The sequence below is a fragment of the Triturus cristatus genome, chromosome 9, assembly GCF_964204655.1.
Source record: "Triturus cristatus chromosome 9, aTriCri1.1, whole genome shotgun sequence".
NCBI classification, from domain to species: Eukaryota; Metazoa; Chordata; class Amphibia; order Caudata; family Salamandridae; genus Triturus; species Triturus cristatus.
Window position 1 is genome coordinate 238,343,601 of NC_140592.1, and position 25,047 is coordinate 238,368,647.

The following is a 25,047-nucleotide window of genomic DNA, read 5'->3' on the forward strand; positions in this document are numbered from 1 at the left end:
CAATGCCAGTTGCAAAATGACATTTTATACTAAAAAAACACAGACATTCACCAGATATAGTTAACTGAATTAGCCATAACTCAAGCTCTGAAGTAACTATAACTCGTGCCCTCACCATGCCCTGCTTATACCCTCACATAGTCATGACATGCTCTATGACATAATTGACAACAGCACTGCAGACATGTGAAATGACATCATTGATGACTACACTGTACATGCTGAGTTATAGTTGCTTGAGGGCTGCACCCCACCTAAACCTCATGTACCTACTGTTGTTGTACATTGTTGTGTTGTGAGTATTGTGGTATTTGGGAAAGACCCTTGACTAAACTTCTGGAGTTGTGAAGCTAAGAAGGTTGGATCTCATGGTTGGGGTAATGAATTCCATAGCTTTGCTGCTTGGTCAGAGTAAGATGTTCCACCCATTATGTTTTTTCTTATATGCTGGGAGTTTGAGGCAATAATTTTAGTGTTTTTTTGTCATGTTCAGATGTTTTCAGTGGGATTAAGATACAAAAAGAAATTCATGGAGACATCTGTACAATATTTGCTCCAATGTATTGTGTCCAGATCTGTGTTGGAGGTAACTTGGATTTGAGGTCCTCCAAATTGAGGGCCTGATTTAAATCTTGCCGGACGGGTTATTCCGTGACAACGGTGACGGATATCCCATCCGCCAAAATATAAATCCAATTATATCCTATGGGATTAATATTTTGGCAGACGGAATATCCGTCACCGTTGTGACGGAATAACCCATCTGTCAAGATCTGAATCAGACCCAAGGTCAATATGTTGTGGCAGTTAAGGTGAGTTTCTCTGGGTTGATTTGTGATGTATTGTGTAGGATGGCCAGCAGGTGGTGGTCTGGACATGTGACTGGAGTTTCTTTTGGAACTTGAGTAGGCCTGGGTTGGTGAAAATTACATCAAGTGTGTATCCTGCAATGTGCTTGGGTTTGGGGAAGAGCTGATGGAGTTTGAGTCTGTCTAAAGCACTGAGGATCATTCTCGGATGGTGCATATTAGGTTTGTCAAACCATATATTTTGGTCACCAAGGATGCATAGGGTTGTATATTGTGTAAGAATATTCAAAACGGTGTCTAGAAAGCTGGCTGGGAATGTTCAATAGCTAGGTGGTAGTCTGTAAAGAAGAAAAGAAGCTGAAATTAACAGGAGAAATTTGGGGTAGGGTTGTATCTGACAAGGAAAGCCTCACAACCTTTTAAAGAAACATTTTAGTTTTGGAGAGATGTGTTGCTTCCTTAAATATAATGGCTAAGCTGCCTTCTCTTTTGCGTATTCGACCTTGTGGCACATTTTGATAGCCTGGTAGAACAGATTCACACTATACTGGTGCCATGTCTTCCTCCGGCCATGATTCAGTTATGGAGAGTGAGTCAGGTTCTGCATCTTTCAAAAGGTCAAAGATGTGGTACATATTTTAGGAAATGGATTGAGTAGCTATAAATAGGCAGTTTAGGGAATGTGTTTTGGAAGTGGCATGATTTTGTTCTGCGGGAGAGTGATTATTGTCCTTTGAAGTTTTAGGAGGAGTGCTTTTGGTGACAGAGGTCATTTTAGGAGGACAGAAAATATGTTTTTCTTGGATATTGTTATCCTCGTCCGACAGGCTTAGAATACACTGTTAAGTCTGTGTTTGTAGGTGGTGGTGGGGAGATTGGTTGAGACCGAGGCTATCGGCTAGTGAGATGTTTTTGAGAGGTAGTCTAGTTGTGTTAAAGACAAGGTGATTTGAGATTATGAAGACTACTGTGAATTAATTGGTTTGTTGCCTCTGTTGAAGGTGTACATTGCATGGGTGAGGGGTCAGGTTCTAAGGCTCTGAATTCTATAATAGATAGTAGGCTGGTGAGTGAGTGTTGTTTTGTATTTGTGGAGTGAGCAGATGCTGTCGTTGTTTGAAAAGTGTGAGATCTGTTTGGGTTAGAATGTATGTTATTTGTGTTGGCACGTCAATCAAAGTGGATGTGTGTTTGTATTTTTGATGGGTCGGAGTTGCATATTGTTGGTGAGTTGTATTTGAAAAAGATTGTGTGAGTGTTTGTTTTTGGTTTTGTCTGGTAGTGATATCTGATATTGGTGTAGTGACTTGAGGTGGAGGTTTTGAATGTGAAGAATTGGAGGGGTGTGTGTGGATTTTGAAGGGGTGGGATTGGGTGTTATAGGAGATGCTGTGTAGTGTAAGCAGGGATAAACAGGGGTTTGTATGAATGGTTGTAGAGTGGGGGAGCAGATAGTCTTACATTTTGAAGTGGGTCTAGAAAAAGTCTTGCTCTGAGTTTTGGGTGAAAAGAACAAAAGGGTTGTATAGGTGCCTAGTATGTCAGATGGTTTAATAAAGGTTTTGAATGAGCTAGTATGGGCAGTGTGTGGAGTAAGCAAAGGATAGTGGAAGGATTTGGTGTGAAATGGGAGAGGGTGTGTCAGATTGAAGGTGTTATGGATATGTTCAGTGTGGGTTAGTGGTGTATTTGTGATATGAGTTTTGGAATATAGTTTAGTACAGAGTTGTGGTTTGTGTAGGAGTGAAGGGACCATTGGGTGGATGTAGGGGTCGAAGGGTATATAGGATTGTTTGTAGAGTTGGATGTGTTTAGTGAGTGAGTAGTGGGTGAATTGACATTGTTTGCTGTCAGTGACAGGTGAGAGTTTGTTGTGAGTTTATGTGCTTGATTGATGATGTAGACGGAAACTTTTGTAATTCTTTAGGTTAGAAAAGTGCAGCATTTCTAGCCATAGTTCTGACCAGGTGTGAACAGTCCCAAACAAGCTGCCGCCCTTGTTCTCTCTGCCCTTAGCCTGAGACCCCCGGGGGAGGACTTGTAAAGACCGGTGGTGAGGTCATGTGACCCTCTCTCAGCCTCTTAGGCTACACTGCAGGCCCAGCCAAGTAGTTGGCCAGGAACCACCAAGTTAGAGAACCTGAAGGAGGGGTGTGTTCAGCTTTCTAATACATAAGCTGCAGAAGGCCCATGCCAATACCCAATAAAATTATCAACCTCAGTCATTTCTTAGTTCAATATAGCAGCAAATACTCAATTACCCTAACATCTAATTTGCTCTATACCAAACGTTATTCAACAGACACACCAATCTGTATTGGGTGGTAGATAGGCAGATTAGTTGGAAAACGTCTTCCTTGGTGGTTGTGGGGACAATGAAGGGGACAGTGCCAGCCCACCTGCTGTCATATACAGCTACTTTCAGGTGAGGACTCCGTTATTGCTGCCATGAAAGGCTGTTATGGCTGACCATAGTTCTTAGATTAAAATAGTTAATCTTGAGTCCTTTTCCAACTATTTTTGCCCACCTTTAATAAACACTGACCTTCCTCTAAAAACCAATGTTAATATATTGAAAAAGCGAATTGTTGATGCAGTAGATAGATGCGCTCCCCAGAAACTGAGGAGGTTGTGTAGATCTTCTCCATTTGAGAGGTGGTATAATAATGAACTGGGAAAAGTGAAGAGGATTGTAAAGCATTGGAGTGCTGTTGACGGCTTTGCAAATTCCCTATTAAGCCTTTAGCCTTTAGAACTGCACTAAAGCTTTATCATAAAAAACTAAAAAAACAACATTTTTTTAGGAGAATGGAAGAGATTAGTGGACCATCAAAAGAACTATTTAAGATAGTCAAAGAACTGTACCACTCTATTTCCCTAAATCAAACAACTCCAGCTTCAGTTCAGTGATATGAGGAGTTGGCAGCATTTTTAGTGACAAAATTGATAAGATTTACTCATTATTTGAGACCCAACTCCCTGTGGAGGAGTCCTTTCTCAAAGATTCTAACCCATATCGTGGCATGATAACTTATTGGGGCGAGCTTTCAGATCGCACACCAGAAATGGTGCAAAAAACTATGAAAAAGGTAAAGTCTGGCTCACCGCAGGACCCTTGCCCTCACTTTATCTTCTCACGGTTGGCCTCCTTTCAAGTCCATACTTTACCTGGCTGTTCAATCTCTCATTGAAAAGTGCAGACTACCCATCTATCTGGAAACATGCCCTGGTGTATGGAAAGGGTGTATGGACACTGCTGTTCTGACCAACTATTGCCCTATCTTGCTTTTGCCTCATATGATTGAAGTTCTGGAAAGGCTAGTTAATGATCAACTCTCTCAGTTCCTGAAGAGTAAAAACCTTTTGGATGCCACCCAAACAGGGTTTAAGGTTAATTACAGCATGAAATATACACTTTTAGCTGTAGTGGACAGACTTAGAATAGAGGCAGATCAAGATAAGGCCATAGCCTTAATCTTAATAGCTCTGTCTGCGGCTTTCAATACAGTCTCTCATTCTTAATCCACAGGTTACATAAAGTCGGTCTGCAGTCTACCACTCTGCAATGGTTTGGAGCATTTTTGACTAGCAGATCCCATTCTATTTGAACGTCCCTGTTCAAATCTTCCCCCACTTGTCCAACTGCGTGGTTCCTCTAGGGTCATCTCTTAGCCCTTCAGTGTTTAATATTTATGTCTCCCTCCTGGCGAACATTTTTAAGTCCTCGGGCTTCGAGGCTCTCTTGTGTGCATATGACACCCAGCTTATTATTTCCATTGATGAAAGACATTCAGAACCCATAGGAACCTGTTGGGTTGTCTAGATGCTGTGGCCAGTTGGATGAGGACACACTGCTTGAAACTAAATGCAGATAAAACTAAAATGCAGCTTTTTTGAGGGGCATAGAAAGGATGGAATGATACATATTGGCCTGCCACCCTTGGTTACACCCCTAAGCCAAAAAGAGTGGCTAAAAACTTGGGCTTTATGTTAGATGACTCTCTTTCAATGAAAGATCAGGTGAATATGGTGTGTGGGAGATGTTTGGACTCCTGCACATGCTGAGAAAAGTGTTTTGCCGGATTCCGACAGTATTGTATAGGAATGTCATCCAGGTACTGAATATGAACAGTCTAGATTATGACAATGCCTTGTTTTTAGGAATGGCTGACTATTTGTTTAATTGCCTGCAAATCATACAGAATGAGGCAGCCAGATTGATTTGCAATAGCTCTAAAAGAAGCTCTACCTCAGTCTGTCTCAATTTGCAGCATTGGCTCCCAGCGCGAAAAAGAACCAAGTTTAAGTTACTCTGCTATGCCCATAAGTCACTCCATGATTCAAGGCCAGCTATATTGTGTGGCCGATTGGCTTCGATAAGCCTACAAGAGCGCTTCGATCTTCAAGTTCTGGTTTGCAGTAGATGAATTAGGAAAGCCAGAATGGCTGCTCTTTTAATTACCTAGCGGCACTCCACTGGAATTCTTTACCTCTGGAAATTCATCTCACGGAGGACCTCTTCACGTTTTGGAAATTATTAAAGACCTGGATATTCTCCCTTTAGTGGTGATGGCTATATAGAGTTTGGTGTTTTTAGTCCAGCGCCGGTATATCCCTTAGGGATGATGGTGCACTGTATAAATAATTTTAAATTAGTCATTTAAAGAAATTAAAAACGTAAGGGCCTATTTATGAGGCCGTTTGCATTATTCTAAGAGTGACGCAAACCTTAAGACAGATTTTTGAAGCCACACAAAGCCACTTTGCATGGCTCTGACAATCTGGGCTAACGGCATGCAGTGTAAATTGCTACGTTGTGTTCCTCTGCCCTGGGAAGGCATTCCGTGGAAGTTGTGTGAGTGTTTCCATGCCACTCCCATGATTTTTGACGCATTCCCTTACTTACAGGAACTTGTAAAAATGGAAATGCGCCAAAATCTTACTACTTCCCAGGAGAGGCGTAACACGGAGAAATATCTCTATTTCTGCTCATTCCTTCCTCTTTCTATGTGTGCTGAATTCTGTAGAAATATGCCTCCAGGATTGTATTTGTTCAGGAAGGTGCCACTTCCTGCACAAAAACAATCATTGCACATGCAGGTGACCTTGCACCATGTTGCAAGGGTGGCTTCATTGGCGCTAGGCAACCAAAAGGGTGCCAGTGCAGAGGAAAGGACAGGAATGTAAAATTTTACCTTAAATACAGTGCATTCCTGCCCTTTCCCCGTCACACAATGCAGCGCAGCAAGGTGACTTGCTATGCTGCACTGCGTGACTTTCCCATAAATAGGCCTCTTAGTTTCACGCTTCACAAAACTTGCAAAGTTTTTAAAACAAAATGTGAAGTCGTGGGTCGCCTGACTTCACAGCTTTACACACCTCTAGAATGTGCTAGAGAAGATACTTGATCAATAAATCAATCAGGGGTTTATAAAGCACGCTACTCACCCGTGAGGGTCTCAAGGCGCTGGGGGGGATGCACATAATTTCCTTAAGCTCTTCTTTGCACACAGAAGGGTTTTAATGACTTGCAACACAGTCTCATGGATCTTGGCTTTGAATAATGTTTTTAGTACCTTCTGCTTCAATGGATAAAATGTGCTTTTCTAGCCAACCGATTTGCCGATCCAAGTGTCATCAATGGAATAGAGTTTTCCGGGACACTGTTTTCCAGATCACTAACGTTTGCTGAAGAACGTTTTTGGAGATGGTCAAGTGCATCTTTGAAACCTATTTTAGAGCAATGCTTTGCTGCTAACCCCAAACCAGTCATAACCAGGTCTGGCTTCTGCATGGATGATGCAAAGTATGGACAAACCTGGAACTTATGTTGAGGACCTTCACAACTAGAAGAAAAGGTTTTGTCAAATCTGGAAACAGCATAGCCATTTCTGGTATAATAGTTTCCAGATCTATGTTTAATCTGTTGTGTTTATCATTTTATTAATTTCCTAATTTGCATTATTCATGCACTGTGCATTAAAAGCAAGACATTTAGGCCCACTTACTAATTGGTGTGCTGGGTTTGTGTTACTTTTGTAATGCAAACCTGAGCACAAAGTGTTGTGCTGGCTTTTACTATCTAGGGCAATCAGGACTACCAATGGGTTTTGGTGCAAACCCTTATCTACAAACATTTGTTAACTGGCATTTTCGCCAAAATCCAACTCCTCCTGAGAGAAATGTTTTCATTTCTTCGTATTTTTCCTACTTTGCATTTGTGCTGCATTGTAGAGCACATATACAAAGCAGGAAAAGTGTTAAAAGATAGTTTGTTCAAAGATTATTCCTTGCAGAATGCACACACTGCTGCACTATGGTGCTAGGGTGTGTGTGTTGGTGCGTAGCAGGTTAAAGTGTGCAAGACCACAGAGAGAGAAAAACAGCGCCATATCTTAGAATGTATGGGACTGTTCTGCACTTCCTTTCACACAAGACAGCACAACAACTTTAGTTGCTGCGCTGCACTGCATGAATTTTCCTTAAATCTGGGCCTAGGTTTCCACCTTTATTTCCTGCAGTTTATTGAATTTGCAAAGACACCTGCACTATGCAAAATCTGCCCATTCCTGCCTTATTGGCCGCACAGCGTGCTCTTGTATGGATATAGCCATCACTGTGTTGGAGAGAAATGCAATCGCATTTCAAACCATTTGTCCTAAACATCTACATGCCTAAAGAGACTTCTGTTGGGTAGTGGTAGAGTTAAGTGGGTGTGAAAGGTCCCAGAAGATGGCATAACCTTCTTCCTGATTTCATGACTTTTAACAGTCTATTGAGCAAGGAGTTCAGAAGGGAGTTATTCTTTTTTAAATTATCTCTCATATGATGAGAGATAAAAGAAAAGTAAGCTGATAAAAGAGCAATCATCATCTTCCGTGATTACCAACTTGATGCTGTGCAGAAGCCCTTTTGGGAGTGCAAAAGAGTCACTTCCACACAAAGCAAAAAATCGAATCTGTTTTTTGAACCATTTTTCTGTTCAAGTTGTACATTTTCCAAGAGCATAAAAGTTTGGCTCTTGGAAGGTCACTAAGAGAGACTGGTGAATGTGTGGTATATGAAAGCGACGGCCATCTCTCTCTCTCTCTCTCTCTCTCTCTCTCTCTCTCTCTCTCTCTCTCTCTCTCTCTCTCTCTATATATATATATATATATATATATATATATATATATATATAATCTACTGGCGGTCGCCAGTAGATAGTTATAGTTAGGACCGAGTTCCCATAGGAAATCAGAAAATTCTATTTTGATTTAACTTTGGCGCCGGTTGACTTATCTTCGTGAAATTTTCAAAACTAATAGGGCGCTTCGCTCAGCTCCGACCCTGAAAGTCTCGGGGTGATTCGTCAAGCGGGGGCTGAGAAAAAAGGGGGGTCCCAAAATGCGTTTTCCCCATGCATTTTCCCATAGGACCTTTAGTCGAAGGTACAGCCCGAACGGCTGAACAGAATTACTTGAAATTTAGCAAAGAGGTAGTCCTCAGGTCAGGCATGTGCCTTTTGCATATATGGTGTCACTCTGTTCAGTAGTTCCTGAGAAAATTGCAGTTAAAAGTACATAAATATCTATATACACGCACGTTGCTCGCACGGTGCGCGCACCAAATATGCGCGAGCGTAATTCTGATTGGTGGTTAGATGTCAGTCAACATTCGAATCGGTCGAAATCAGGAAGTGTCGGACACCATTTTGTGTGTCGCAGTGAAAAAGAAAGGTGGAGAACGTGAAAAAGGGGCAGGGTAGAGAGTTCCTGACCCCCTAGCCTTTGTCAGGGGGTCCCTGAAGGACCCCGAAGGGTGAAATTTTTTAAAAAAAATTTTTCAAAAAATCGCGGGGTGAAAACCCTTAAAAAAAAAAAACATTTTAAACTGTTTATAAGTTTATAGAAGATATTAACTATGCTGTTCAACTTTATCCAAATTCAAAAAAAAGAGCTGAGCCATTCCATATTACAGGATACAGTCAATCTATAACTATATACATAGGTAGTTTATTGTAAAATAAATATATAAAAAATATAATAATACATACATAAATTAGCATTTAAAAAAACCTTACAAATTCACTAAAAAAACCATAGGTTTCACACACGTTATAGTTAGAAATTAGCATATAAAAAACCTTGCAAATTCACTTAAGAAACCATAGGTTTCACACACGTTATAGTTAGGAATTAGCATTTAAAAAACCTTGCAAATTCACTGAAAAAACCATAGGTTTCACACATGTTATAGTTAGCTGGACATTTCACTCATAAAAAACCATTGAAATTCCCCCGTTATAGTTAGTTCAGCTAACTATAACTCGCGCGACCGCAATCCACTGCAGTTCTATGGGTGACTCACTGAGTGAGTCACCCATAGAACTACTCACACACCTAGACACTCACCCATACAGTCAATCACACATCACTTGCTCACCAGAACAGTCACACACCCCCACTTACATATTCATACAAATAGTAACACATAGTCAGTCACCTACACAGTCACTGACAGAAGCCTGCACTCATCCATATAGCCACTCTCACAGTCACTCACTCACGCAGACAGTCACTCTTATACCCAGTGACTCACCTGTACTGCCTTTTACATACCCAGTTACTCACCCATACTGACACAAGCACTCAATCGCTGACACAGCCATACAGACACTCACTCACCCATAGAGCTTCTCATACATGGACTCATTACCCCATACAGCCACTGACTCACCCACTCACTCATCTATACAGGCAGTCGCACACCTCCTCACCCACACACACAGACACCTAGACAGTCATAGAGATAGTCAGAAAACCAATCAATCACCCATAAACATTTTAAAAACACTCACAGTCACTGGATGATGTCATCACTGATGTCATCAGTGATGTCATTTGAGATGTCATCAGTGATGCCATAAGTGATGTTACTGACCATGTCATGAGTGATGTAATATGTGAGGTCATAAGCATTGCGGGCGCGAGTTATAGTTAACTCAGGTAACTATAATGGCTGAATTTCTCTGGTTTTGTATGAGTAAAATCTGACCCTAACTATAACGTCCCTGTAACCTTTATTTTTTTGTGTAAAATTCGAAGGTCTTTTTAATTCTATTTACTAACTATAACATCCTTGTAACCTTTGTTTTTTCAGTGAATTTCTAAGGTTTTTAAATGCTAATTCCTAACTATAACGTCCCTGTAATCTTTGTAGTGAACTTCTAAGGTTTATTTATCTAGCATTCACGTTTGCAGAGTGGTTCAGAAATGGGACTGGGGCTCCGACCAGCTCTTAGAAATTCTGCTGCGCAGGAGTTACAGGAGGTATCAGGAGGGCTTCCTGGCCCCTGATGTCCCTCTGGAGCCAAGGGGACGTTATCCCCCAACAAGTAGTGCACCGGGAGGCATATTTGCAGAGTGGTGGAGAAAGGGGGCATGGCCTCTGAGAAAGTCTCTGCAATCCTGCTCTGTGGGACTTACTGGAGGTAACAGGACGGGTAGTTGGCCCCCAAGGACGTCCTTGAGGGCCAACTACCCCTCCTATTATCTCTAGTAAGTCCCATACAGCAGGATTGCTGAGATTTCACAGCAGGACATGCCCCCTTTCTCCACCGCTCTGCAAACACGCCTCCTGGCACACTACTATTTGGGGTATGAAGCCCTTCTGGGTTGTTGGGGGCCAACTAGCCCTCCTCTTACCTCCAGTAAGTCCCAAACAGCTGGATTGCTGAGAGGTGGTCAGGGGCCATGCCCTCTTTGTCCACCACTCGGCAAACATGCCTCCTGACACACTGCTGCTTGGTGGATTAAGTCAATTTTAGTCCTGAGGCCCTCAGGAGGCAAGGGGACTTCATACCACCACCAGCAGTGCGCTGAGAGGCGTGTTTGCAGAGTGGTGGAGAAAGGGGCATGGCCTATGACCACCTTTCATCAATCCCACAGTGTGAGGCTTGCTGGAGGTAACAGGTGGGCTAGTTGGCCCCTAAAGACCCTCAGCAGTGAAGGGAAATTCATCCCACAACCAAACGCCCGTCAGGAGATGCATTTGTAGAGCAGTAGAGAAAGGGGGCAGGGCCTCTGGCGAGTTGCCAGCTTTTGATTTTTTTTTTCTTTTAAGGAAGGGAGGCTGCATAGCGCCCCTTCCCTTCACCATTTTTGGTCTTGAGGACCACATCCCTCTGGTCCTGACCCATTTTTTTTACATTTTATTAAAATAAAGCGGTAGGGGAGCCACGTGGCCCCTCTCCCATGGACCCCATCCCCGGGGCTAGGCCTTTATATTTTATTATACAAAAAGGGAAGGGGGCTGTGCGGCCCCCCTTCCCAGGCCGATTTTGGCCCCTGGGACCCCATCCCCTGGGTAGCAGCCAATTTTTTGGAAAAGGGACGGAGTTGCGTGGCTCCCCTCCCCAGGTCAAATTCTCACCCGGTGACCCCATTCCCCGGGGCCCACCATCTCTTATTTTTTTTTTTTTTTTTTTTAAAAGGGAGGGGGCCGAGCGGCACCCTTCCCGGTCTGTTTTCGGCCCCAGGGACCCCATCTCCCTGGGCATGGCCTCTCATTGGGGACTGTTGGAGGAGCCTGAAGGCCCCTGTGGTTCCGGCTGGCTCCTGTGGGATCCGACATTGCTTTTTACACCCAGGGAGCTGCTAAAATGCTCTCCTTTGTTCAAAGCGTAGCACATTTGTTTGCTATAGGATGGTGGGAGCACTGCTCATCCCATAGCAAACTACAATGTCCCCGGTTGGGCACCTCCAGACATTGCTGGAGACCACCCTGGGCGGTGGTGGTCCCCAGGGCCATTTACGCTTCCCCTCCCATTTTAAAAATAGCCCCGGGGAGCTGGTGGTCCCTGCGGCAGCGGGGGGCACGTGCCTCCCCTGCATTTAAGTATAGTAGCCCCTGGGAGGTGGTGGTCCCCGGGGCTATGTGGGAGGCTGAAGCCCCACACGCATCTCATTTGCATATAGCCTGGGAGGTGGCAGTCCCAGTGGCTGCAGGGGGGCCGTGTGGCCACCCAGCATTTCACTCAATTAGCCCCAGGGAGATGGCGGTCCCCAGGGTTGTGTGGGTGTGCTGGAGCCACACATTATAATTAAAAATAGCCCCAGGGAGTTGGCAGTCCCCAGGGCTGTGGGGGGACCGCGTGGCCCCCAGCACTTCACACAGTTAGACCGGGGGAGGTGGCTGTCCCCGGGGCTGTGGGGGCCCGCATGGGCCTCCGCAATTTTTTTTTTTGATGCCCCTGACCCACTGGGGGCCTAAATTAAATGTCGCGCAGGAGCGTTTGGTGTAAATCTGTTCAGTTGTTTTTGAGAAATTACGTTTAAAAAATAATTGGACATCTGAACGGTTGGATCTGAGGAGTCCTCAAGAGACTCGCCGGAGCACCAATTTAAAAATTGAGCATTCTGATTGGCCCGGAGAGCAAAAGAGTCCCCTGTCCTGAAATTAAAAAAGAAAATTAGTATAAGGCAGCAGGGTAAGCCTGCTAGACCCAATTAAGAGAACCCAGAGGGCACCCCAGGGTCCAAAAAAGAAAAGAAATTGCTAAAAAATGCCACTTTCCCACAGGACTCCCACAGGACCAAAAAAGAAATGGTAGTCGGGTCGCATTAACTGTGATTGTGCCCCAGGAAGCCAACCCACCGGGGCTGTGGTCAGAAAAGGTAGGAGGGCAGCACAGCTCCCCTCCCCAGAGGCCTCAGAGATCTCACAATGGGGCCTAAATTAGTATTTATGGGGTTGAGGGGGCCATGTGTTTCTCCTCCCCTAGCCTTTAAAGGCCCTGGGGAAACCCACCTCTGGGGCTGAGATGTAACAAAATGGGGAGGGGGACCATGTGACCCAACTCCCTGAGCCTCAAAAAGCCCCAGGGAGCCCACCACTTTCGCACGACACCCCTGCCCAAATCATTAAGTACTTTAAGGGAGGGGGCCCTCCTCCCTGAGTCATTAATACCCCGGTGGGACCCAATGTTCCAGGGTTGGCTTACTAACTATGTCCCAGGGAGCCAGAGCCCACCCCCAGGACACAGCGAACTCTCACTTGGCGGGAGCATTTGCAAACCTCCGGCCAAGAGAGAGCAAACACAAAATCTGCTCCTAACAGGCGGGAGTTTTTGAAAATACTCCCACCTACTGGGAGCAGACTTTTGATATATTTCCTTGCCCACATTGAAGCGGACAGGTAAATAGATAAAAATATTGCTTCTGCCCCGAGGAAGCAGCATTAGGAGCTGCTTACTCCGGGTGGGAGAAATGCCGGCTCCACTGGATGGGGAAGCCGGCTGAGGTCACAGTGGCCACAAAGGTTTCCACAACAGCCCCCAAAAAGTATACGGTGGATGGCCTCCCCTTTATTTTCAGTAATGGCCCTGGGGCATGGAGTCCCCCGGGCCTAACAAGGCTTGGGGAGAGGGGCTGCTATTTCTTTGTAGTGGGTGGCCCCAGAGGGATTGGGTCTCCAAGGCCTAACAGGGCTCGTTTGGGGGGACCTTGTGGCACCCCTTCCCTTTCATTAAAAAAAAGGCCATGGGGATTGAGTACCCTGGGCCTAATAAGATTTGGAGAGGAGAGCGGTGTGCCCCCCTTCCCTTTCTACACACCATATGAACCCAGGTACAGATTAACAGCTATGCTATGAGATATTGTTCCTTAGCTGTAATCTCAGCGCGCTCCCACTTTAAAAAGAATAGGTAAGTATCATAACCCTTTTTAATGTAAACTTTAAGTGTCGCTCTTAGACGCAATGAATGGACTTGACCCTGTGCAGACTAATAAGGTGAATTTACCACACATCTTCTAGTGCCTACATGGACCCAGCCTGGTACCTTGAAAGAAAAAATTACCATTGCATAGTTAGCACGAGAGACTGGTTATTCACTTACTGGTGAGACACAAATGAAGTGCAGGCTATGGTCATGTAGTGTTTTTAAGACTGAAAAAATATACAGGGGAATTCACCTATTAATTATTTACGATCTGGTTCATTTTAGATCAAAACTTTGGAATAACGTTATATTGGAAGTCTTCACGATTGAACATTATATGTCTCTAGGAGCATACTATGGTGAGGAGTACTTTTGACATATGGGAGACTTGATGATTAGATCTGGATTAAAGCAATTACTGATGAGAATGAATTTTTTAAATACCTAGGTGGACCAGTGGTCTCTTCTGATAGCACGGCTGTGCTATTAACTTGACCTTACATTAAGAAAATAAGCTAATGGGCTGTATGCCCCTCCTGTTCACTTGCATGTGGGTTCTAATTAGGAATTACTGTAAATCTTTTATATTAATAAATTTGGCTTAAAAACAAAACTTTAAATACCCTGAACTCGTGATTTGCACTTATTAGAGCTCAGTATAGTTCAATTTTTTACTATTTTTTACTCTGTTACATGGTGCTGTTACTTGCTTTCTACAATTTTCCTCCCTAGACTGATAGAATGAATAAAATTACACTGACATTGTATATATTGTTTTACTTTAAAAAAAAAACACAAATAATTGGTTGTTTAATCCTTTGCACGCCTGCTCATAAAATATGTACACTAATGTCCACAATGTACGCACGCAATGAAACATATTCACAATCATTGGTGGTGGCAATAACTCTTGCCTTGTAAAGTACTATACAATGCTCAGCTAGGAATGTCTATACTGTTATTTCTCTTTGACACTTGTAGCCCTGACGAAGTTGATGCTATCGACGAAACACGTGTTGGCTACTGTGAAGAATAGGCTGTGTGAACAAGCAAAATAAATGACTTGTGGAGTCCAAGATTTGGAAAAACAAATTGATGTGTGGAGTTCAAAATCTGAAGGAAATCAGTGATTGAAGATTATAGTTTTGTGATAGCAACTATATATAAGCAGTAACCAGTGTGTTCCAATTGGGTTTATATGATTTTGTACAGGACCCTGTTCAGGGTTCCTACTTGTGAATGAAGGGTAAACATTCCTTCTTTCTGTGCACCACCTTTTACCTCTTTTGAATCTGTATGTACTGTGTCAACTGCAAGGTGAGCGATGAGAAACCCCATTTTTTACCCTTCACATAGCTCTACGCTACTCTACTCTATGCAATTCCCCGGCACACAACTTCACTCTCCCCACTACACTCAATGCTGTTCCAGTCTGCGCCACTCCACTCTATTCCACTCCACAGTATGCCACTCCACTATATGCTATTCCACTCTACGCCACTACAATCTATGACTCCACTGTACACTATTCCACTTGACGCTACTGCACTGTATGCCACGGGGCTGTATGCCACTACACTGTACCTCACTCCACTGTATGCTACTCCATTTTATGCCACTGCACTCTACGTTACTCCACTGTACCCTATTACACTCTACCACACTGCACTCAATGCAACTCCAATCTTCGCCACTCTGCAATATGCTATTTTACTGTATGTCACTCTAGTCTACAACACTCCACTCTATGCTACTCCACTCTACGCCATTCCACTATACGCCACTCCACTGTGCTGCACATAACTGTACAACACTCCACTCTATGCCTATACAATCTATGCCACTCTACTGTAGCCTATTTGACCATATGCCACTCCACTGTACCACATTCTTCTCTACTCCATTCAACAAAACTATACTCTATGACAGTACACTTTACAACACTCTCCTCCACCACACTTGCTTAATGAAGCTCCACTCAATGACAGTAAACTGTATGATTAAAAAAAAGTTATTAAAAACAAAAAACGTATTGAAATTCAATTAATAAAACAAAGGCTAGGGATACATTTTAGTTCAAACAGCTTTATTAATTCTTTGCACACAAACCCAATTTAAATTTAGAAAAACATTAGAAATTCTAAGGTTATAGTTATATCTTAAATTTCTAAGTTACGCACCACCTTCAAATTGCTATAAGTCACGCACCTCATTATCCAGGGTTGTCACCTCACTCGCCACACTAAATTACATCACACCTTCTATATGCACTGGGTTCTCACAAATTATGTCATTTGAGATGTCATAAGCATTGCTATGAATGCTATGATTTCACATGGTATAAGTGATGTAATATGGAAGGGTATAACCAGTGCATAAACAGTGAAGGTGGTGCATAAATTATATATTTAAGTTAACTTATGTATATCTTGTCAGTTGAAAAGGAATTTGGCAATTTACATACAAGTTTGGCACAGTTTGATGAATATGGCTGACATTTGCATACACTTAGTATGTTCAGACTACTATTGGTATTTTTGAATTTGTGCATATCCATAAAGGGGCAATAATATTTTCATATCATTTTATCAATTTTTGATGAATCTGCATCACATTTGGCAGGCAGTTAACATGTTCCCCCCTGTACAGGTATTTTAGGTCTTGTGCTGATCCAGTGGGGATAAGAGCTAAAGAGGGGGTCAAACCTTTTTGATTTACTAATAACTTGGCCAGGGCCTGATGGATCTACATGTAATTTGGCAAAGACTTAGCATATTTAGCCTACTCTTGGTCTTCTCTATTTCACGCAGGCCCTTTAAGAGGGCATTTAAAGGGGGTAAAAGAAGCATTCCCTTACTAATAATGAATCTACCCAACATTTGGGAGACCTTTAGTGGGCTCAGCCTACTGTTGGGTTTGTCAAGTTTTGGACAGATCTGTCAGGGGAGGCAAAGATAAATTAGAGAGTAGTTAGAGTTTCATTCACTAATAACTTTAGGAGTGTTTGATTATTTTGCATGAAAGTTGGCAGCGCATAAGTTACACCAAATGCAAGGCATGCAATGCCCTATAACCAATACCTGCTGCATGCAGCTGGTCTGGCCCAAAGGCTGTGCACAGAAGCGATGCTCCTTGGGCGGGCAAGGAGGGTTGGAGACAGGGCCTGGGCCTGCCGCTAGCACCCACAGTACACATCCAAGTGCCATGCACAGAGTGGGTTGAATGGGTTGTTTGAAGACCCTGGTTGCAGACCCCACTGCACAAGGCCCATGGCCATGCAAAACGGGGGATGAAATTAGGTACATCATAAAAACACCAATCAAATTCACTGAAAAAAACAGTTTTAATGTGATGCATGGTTCTGGCTCAAACTTGTCAAACCAATGCCATGCGCAATATACCAATTTTACAAATGCACATAAAACAAACAAAAGAGCAGTCAAGAGAACAACATGGCACAGTGGCAGAAGTTATGGCGTGTGTAGCATGCATCGCTTACCTAACTGGTGAATTTCAGTGGATTAATATATTTGAGGCTGAACTATAACTCCTGTTTTAACTGCGTTTGTATGTATATATCTTCAAGGTAACTGGACATGGAGTTAAGAATAGTAAATCTGTGCATACTTAACTTCACAATATTTCTGTAGTTGAAATCTAGGTTATTATATTTGTATATAGCAATATGTTTTCCGGTTATAGTCTCACATACAACCCAATACCATGATAGACAGGCACTCCATTAGCTTAAACAAACATTCTTACATTTTTCAACCTGGTCATAGTACCTTTCCCCCTCTCAGTAGTGGGTGGGGAAATAAAAGTACCCATAAATGTTCCTACTTTTTTCTATCTCCTAAAGACACCACTTCACACCCTGGAATTTCATAAGGATCTTGGTATTTGAGACAGACCCCTTGATGCACAGCTCACTGTCTGGTGCAAGCAGACCACTCTTACTGGGCAGGTGCAAGGGGGCAACAAGAACCTTTTGGTGCAATGTAGAGCTGCAGTCTAGGAGGTGAGGTCAATGTAAGACCTACCCAAGTTTCCAGTGGGCCAAAAAAGGAGGCATTGTGGAGCAGGGTGTCAGCAGAGAAGAAACACCGCAAAGGTGGTCTCCAGGGGTAAGTGAAACTTGTGTAGAGACATGCCAAAAACCTTTGTGATGGCCAAATCAGATTTTGAATTGCAAAGAATTGTGGTATGCACTCACCTCCCAGTTCCATCACAGTAAAGGCACCGGAGAAGTGCAAGAGGCATATTTCAGCAGAGTAAACCCATTGCTAGAGAACAGATCCTAGGAAATGCCTATGGCAGATTCAGTGGCAGTTATCTCTTTGGATTTCAGGCTGGCCCCATATAACGCTGTTTATGCTCACTGAGTCGGTTCCTTTGGTTGGCTTTGAAAACAAGCATGGCAGTGGCCAGTTATGGATGGACGTTTATGGAGGGAAAGTATGCTAAGGCAAGAAAATGGCACAGTACAGCAAAGAAAAGAAGAAAGAAAGCATGCCATCCCTAAGGAAGAGATGCTGCAAGGCACTCCATGGAAATATCAGTCTGAGAAGGAGAGAGAAATACCTTCAGAGCAGAAGTCAAAGAAGTCAATGGCTAAAGAAAGACCAAAACCTGATTCTCTTCTTACAGTCCTCACAAATACAGAGTTATAAAACATGGAATGAAAGACCATAAAATATTTAGAGGTTGCCAATACAAGGAAGCCATAAAGCATCAGCAAGGGATGAGGATCAGTGCTGTAAAGTGCCCATAAGTGGATGAAAAAAATCAGACAATCCCAAACTGGGAGTTTATTTCTAAAAAACAAAAAACACACGAGTTTCTCCCAAGGTGTGGGGGATCATTATTATTTTTTCGCTCACTCACCGCCAGGTTTTCAAGGCTATGATGGTTAGAAAAAAAGACATTACACCATCCACCCTAAAGAGTTCAGGCGATGTAATGTCCTTCCTCTAATGGTCCCTACTCTATTGGGTCGCCAAAGGAAGTTTTCCATGGACGGAGCCAACAGGGGTTCCATATGCGGAAAAAGTAACGTGTGCCCATCTCTAAATGAGGCAGGTGAACCGAGAGCTTGGCGGACCTGGTACACTGGATTATTATCTAGCCATCAAACTCTAAATCAGACCCTATATCACACTGCATTAACAACTGTTCCAGCAAAGTAAAATAAAAAAAGGCAGGTTCAGATTATAGAGAGAATCCTGTTGACCCTGATAAATCCTGTTGGATGCCTTTCCTAAAAATATTACAAATGTGTTGATTTCAGCTGCTGAGGCAATCAGAACCAGTTTGCTGCATATGATAAAAAATAAAGGGGCATATGTACAAGCCCCTATCGCCACCACAATGTCACTTTTATCAATGTTGTGGTGGCGATAGGGGCTTAGCCTATGTACAAGGCAGCGTTAAGCCACTTAACGTGGCTTAACGCTGCCTTGTAAATAAGGCCACCTTTAGCGATATGGTTAGCGTGAAAGGGGTGGGCAGTGGGTGTTGCGGTGGGCGTTCCACCCCAAAACCCATTGATTTTGACACTGCCCCCTATGTACAAGGGCAGCATACATAGGAGGCAGTGCCATAATTAAGACCAGGTTTTACCTGGTCTCAACTTGGCGAAATGAGGAGAAATACATTATTTCTCCTAGTTTTTGCTTTTTCCATGTGTGCTGCCTTGTGCAGCACACATGGAAAAAGCAAAATGCCATGGATTGTTTATGTACAGGAAGGTCACCCTTCCTGTACATAAACAATCTTTTAAAAAAATGCCATTTTGTGACTTTCATGTGTTCTGCATTAAGCAGCACACATGAAAGTGACAAAATGGCATTTCAGGATTGTTTATGTGCAGGAAGAGACACCTTCCTACACATAAAAAATCCTCCCGTGCACGCAGACTCCCTTGCGCTATGGTGCAAGGGTGCCTGCGTTGGCGCTACGCTGCTAAGTGTAGCGCCATCGCAGGGGGAAACGCAAGGCTGCACCATATTGTTGTAAATATGGTGCAGCCTTGCATTTCAGAAGTGGTGGAGTGAGGCGTTAAGCCATGACGGCTAACGCCTCACTCCACCACTTCTATTGTACATACCCCCCAAAGTGTCTAGAATATCAAGTACCTGAATGTATCATACTTCTTGCCACAAAAGGGTTCTAGGTTGTTTTTCATATTTGAAAGTGTCTGTGGGTAGCAGTATAAAGCATAGAAATTGTTATTAAGAATTACAGAAACAAGTGGGCTGGTGGGTAAGTAATGGGCAGCAGGATTTCTTGCTATGCTCCATAAAACCTGGCTGAGATGTGTAACGCTGTACTTAGTGTACAGACATGCACAAAACCACACACGGAAACACATGCGGACGTACACGTGAAACGATTGCAGTATAACAGTTTGACTCTGAGTTGCAAATATGTCATAATAATTGAACATAACCACCTGCGCGAGAGTACTTTCTACAAGTGTATCATATAAGTGGATACTGTGTTATTAAGGTTTGAATTTTCGCCTTGTACCACATTATTCCCCTGAGGTTTCAGGAGTCTGTATTTTCTGCTGTGGGTCACTAGCTATCTTTCATTTTTTCTGTAGCGATTATTCAACTCCAGCTTTATCAACGCTCAGAAGGTATGAAACACTTTCTTTAATCTCCCTGTCCTTTAGTGTGGCAGCTGTGTCGGATGGTGTTTAATTTCTATGTTAATTCGCAAGGTTGACTTTCCATGGCAGGCGGCTCACCTGAGGGAATTGCCCACTGATTACATGGCTTGCTTTAAAGAATTTTGCATTTGTATGAGGATAGATCCATCTATGAAACGGACACTTACAACTTTAGAAGTACCATCAAAGGATGAGACTACAAATAGGACGATTACCTCTAACTTCCAATTACCATGGGAAGGGCATATATAATGAATTGCGTTTTTTTTACTGTAAATGTTTTTATCAAGCAAAGGCGATACATACAGACCGTTCCAGTATGTCAATATCCACGAGTAATGAGTGGGGCCACAGAAACCACCTTTGCACACTGGCCATATGTAGGTAAATTACATTTACCGATTCTTAAATACCGAATTTTACCGATTCGGTATTTATGAATCGGTAAATGTAATGTAGGTAAAAAAATACCGATTCGGTAAGTGTCGGTATTTTAGAATCGGTATTTACCGATTCGGTAATGGTAACTTGTTTCCCATTGATTCCTATGGGCCAGGAGGCCCATAGGAATCAATGGGAAGCCAGTTACCATTACCGAATCGGTAAATACCGAATCAGTAATGGGGGGAGCACAATCAAGGGTGGCAGGGTGTCACAGTGACACCCTGTTACACCCCTGATTCCTGCATGTGTGCACATGTGGCACACATACATGCCCTAAGGGCATGTGTGTCTGCCACATTGCACACATCTAAGGGCCAAATAATGCATTTACTAAGACATTCGTCATTTACCACCAACTTTCAGTTGGTGGTAAATAACAAATCCACACTACACCCACACACTCCCCCTACATCTCATTTCAGGATTCGGTATTTACCGAATCGGTAAAATTACCGATTCGGTAATTTTACCGATTCGGTAAATTACCGAATCCTGAAATGTCCCCCCTACATACCGAAAGCCTGAATACCGGTCGGTAACGTGATTTTTACCGAAAATCGGCCGTTACCGACCGGTATTGGGCTTCCTACATATGGCCCCTTGGTGGTACTGCCCCGGGATTTATAAATGTGGGTCCTTGAGGCCCTGCAAGACATGACTGAGAACACACCACTGGTGGCCCTCCTGGGATATGTCAAGGCCCTACCTCAGGGAAACTGGAAATTGATAGCGCTTGGTATACTTATAGCTAAAAGGAGATGAGCTATGAGATGGGTGAAAGGCCCAATACCCACTTTCACTGAGTGGCGCACAGACGTGTCCTTCTGTAATGCACATTCAGATAATGATAACGCCCTAATGCCAACACGCTGCAGACCCAAAAATATTTGGGGGCCATACCAGGCATACCTCACTCGCAGAGCAGCAGAGGGAGAGGAGGAGACAAAACAGGAATAGTTTAGGCACACATAGTGACACTAGGCTAATTTGGGGTGAAGCCCTGACACAGTAAGCACGGGGCCTCAAGCATACAACAAGTAGGTGATCTGGAGTAATAATGATTCTGGGACCACACTGAGGGACTACTCAAATGGAACCGCTCAAAATGCAATTGGTGTGTACCTTACTAAGATCCATAATTACATTGAGTACTATGTAATACTGCATACTCCACTTTGAAAATGACTGTACATGAGAATGGCTGCTGTTATATATGTATGTATGTATGTATGTATGTATACAGAAAATACGAAAAATAAAGTTTAAAAAAAAACATCCACGAGTAATCATGATTGCCCTTACTACTTTTTAGCATATGACTCCCCTCTCCCAAACATCTCTTGCACCCCTCACACCACACTGTCGGCCATGTTGTATATTTAAGGGTTGTCCCCTCCCCTTCACATAGTCGTACATTCTATATGCGCTTTGTCCCCCCTTCTATGTCTTTCTGGTCTAGTAGAACAGTTAGCGATGGTATAGGTACAAGGTCTACCAAAGGCTCTGATATCGGTGTAAAAGGTTTGTGCTGATTATTAAACAGGCTGAGCAATGCCAAGAACTGGTGTATTATATTAGGAATAAGCATACAATCTATTAGAAAGAAAAGCTATTTTTCTTTAAACATGTTGTAATTTTAGTCACTGTCTGATACATACATTTCTGTAATAAATATTTTCAAACTTTGTTTTATGATGTTTTTGTAAAAATATCTTCTGGTAGCTCGAGGGGGTGGGGCTGCAGAAATTTCCATATGTTCTAAAGTTATGTTTTCACAACAACATTGAGGGGCTCAATAGAATAATTCCGTAGGCTTCATAAAAGTCCTCTTGCTTCTCCCTTTGGCAATGTTGACTCAAGACACCTCAAAGTGATCTTTGACAACCACGTTTAGATGTATCCCCAATTATTTACCATCATTTAGCTAATGCATCATTATTAAAATAATGCAAACATTACCAGTCATATTTTAGAGGCAGGGGGTAAGGAGCAAATCCACTGACTTTTTCGTAGGTGTCATAAGTCAGAGGGTCAATTTGGTTAACAGGTCATATGGTTTTTCATGCTTTTGATGCAAAATTCACTGCTCTCCAAAAGGACAAATTTCACTCGTGAGGCACCTCATACCTTCTTTTACATAAATCTTGCAAAAAAAACAGCATTTTAATACAACTTGTAAGTTTAATATTCTCATTTAAGTGCTGTTTTGTTTTGCAATCACAAATATAGGTATTTTATTATTTTTTTCCCCACATTAGTATTCCATGGGCTTGTTTCCCTCCTATAGATCATTGGCAAGCAATTCGCATCTGTGTTTTACTAGGTGAAGTCTGAACTGCACGGTAATTATGTCTCGTTGTCTTGTACGCAATACCATTTATCAATGTAACTGTGTATTTAAGTTTGCTTCCTTAATTCAAGGAGGGTGCTTTTTCGTAGATGGTTGTCACAGGATCCCCAGAACGATCTGGTGCATGTATGCAAATGTAAATATTTACTTTGTTGGTAAAATTAGTCACTCGATCCCCCCCCCCCAAACCCCCCCCCCCCCCAAACCCCCCGCCCCACCACCCCATATGCGCGAGGTCAGGTAGCAGAACTTATTTTGATCAGACTAGAGATGTTTCTCCAGGACACGTCTGCTCCAAGTCACTTCAAGCTGTGAATACAGCGCCAAGTTCCAGGTCTCAGGCCCCCACAGCGAACCAAAGACTCCAATGGCCCTTGAGTCACATCTGGAGGCTGCTTCCTGCATCCTTAGCCATTGTAACTAGTTGTTTTTTCTGCAGACACTCAAACAGACGCCATGACATTTATTTCAGTTAGTATCCATCATAACAGAACAAACCTTCATCTTCAAGTCATTCATTCATTCATTCCTTTTCATCTCCCAGATGCATTTTCGTGACTGTCACCGGTACACAGATCTGCTGATCCAGTACTGATCTACTTCTGTTCTGGGGATTCGCCTCCGACAACCACAGTTGCCTCATACTTAAATGACCCTTTTTCTTTGCTTATTGAGGCTTAGACTAGAGGAAGTAGGTACAGCATGGGATTAAAAAGGGTCACAATTGAACTTTCACAGAAACGATTTTTCTCTGATGTGTGCCACAACTCCTTTTACCCCTGTGTGATGTAGGCCAAAGAATAGGAGAGTTAAGGCCAGTGCTCTATTACACAATAATGCATGTCTCAACAAAGAGGACAACACAACTGAACAGAAATACCTGTCATAAGGCAACTCCTCCCACACTTTAAGCTTCACAGATATTCCACACCTACCTTCTGGGTGTGTGACAGGCAAGTGCCCCCAAAAGCAGAGAATGAGGTGTGATGCAGCCATTCTCACTTTACCACTATGCCCAACAAGAAGGCTGGATGCATAAGCAATAAATCAGTCAGTTTGTAGAGCGCTGCTTGTCACTCATGAGGGTATCCAGTTGCTGCCAGGGTCCCAAGGGTTCAGCCGATGAGCCAGTTCTTGAGCATCTTGCAGAAATCTAGTAGAGTGGCAGAGATCCAGAGGTGGTTTCATGCCCTGGCTGTGAGGTAGAAGGAGCGTCCATTGTCCCTGCTCCAGCAAATGCATGGGGTGCAGGCGAATGCGAGGGAGGGAGAACTAAGGTGCCTGGTTGGTTTGTGGAAACTTAGATGGTAGTTGATGTACGCTGGTCCGGAGTTGTGCAGTGCCCTTAATGCGTGGGTGAGCAGCTTGAACTAGCATCTCTTCTGAATTGGGAGACAGTGGACATCTCTGAGGTGTGGGGTGATGTGTGAACATTGAGGGAGATCAAGGATGAATCTGGATGAGGCATTCTGGTGGTTTGGAGGAGGTGGGTTGTGATTTCTGCATAGAGCGCATCCCGTAGTCCACACGGCTGTTAATCAGGGCCTGGATGATGGTTTGTCAGGAGTTTTGGCGAAGCCATTTGAAGATCTTGCTTAGCATGCACAGAATGAAGAAGCATGAGGATCATACAGCATTGACCTGAAATGTCACGGAGAGTTTGCTGTTCAGAATGATGCAGAAGTTTCTGGCATAATCAGTCGGCGTTGGTGTGGGGCCGAGTTCTTTAGGCCACCAGTAGGTGTCCCAGGGGATTTTTGGAGCTGAAGATCAGTCCTTCGGCCTTGTCTATGTTGAGCTTCAGGCAGTTGGCCTTCATCGAGTTTGCGACGCTGGTCATGCATTGGCGGAAGTTAATCCTGGTGGTGGCGGAGTCTATGGAGAGGGAGAGGATTATTTGTGTGTCATCAGCGTATGAGATGATTTTGAGTACATGGGATCTGACGACACTGGTGTCATGTAGATGTTGAAGAGGGAAGGGCTGAGTGATGAGCCTTGAGGAACTCCACAGGTGATCTCTTTGGGTGTGAATGGTAGAAGGTGAACCCGTTGAGTTCTGCCGGTGAGA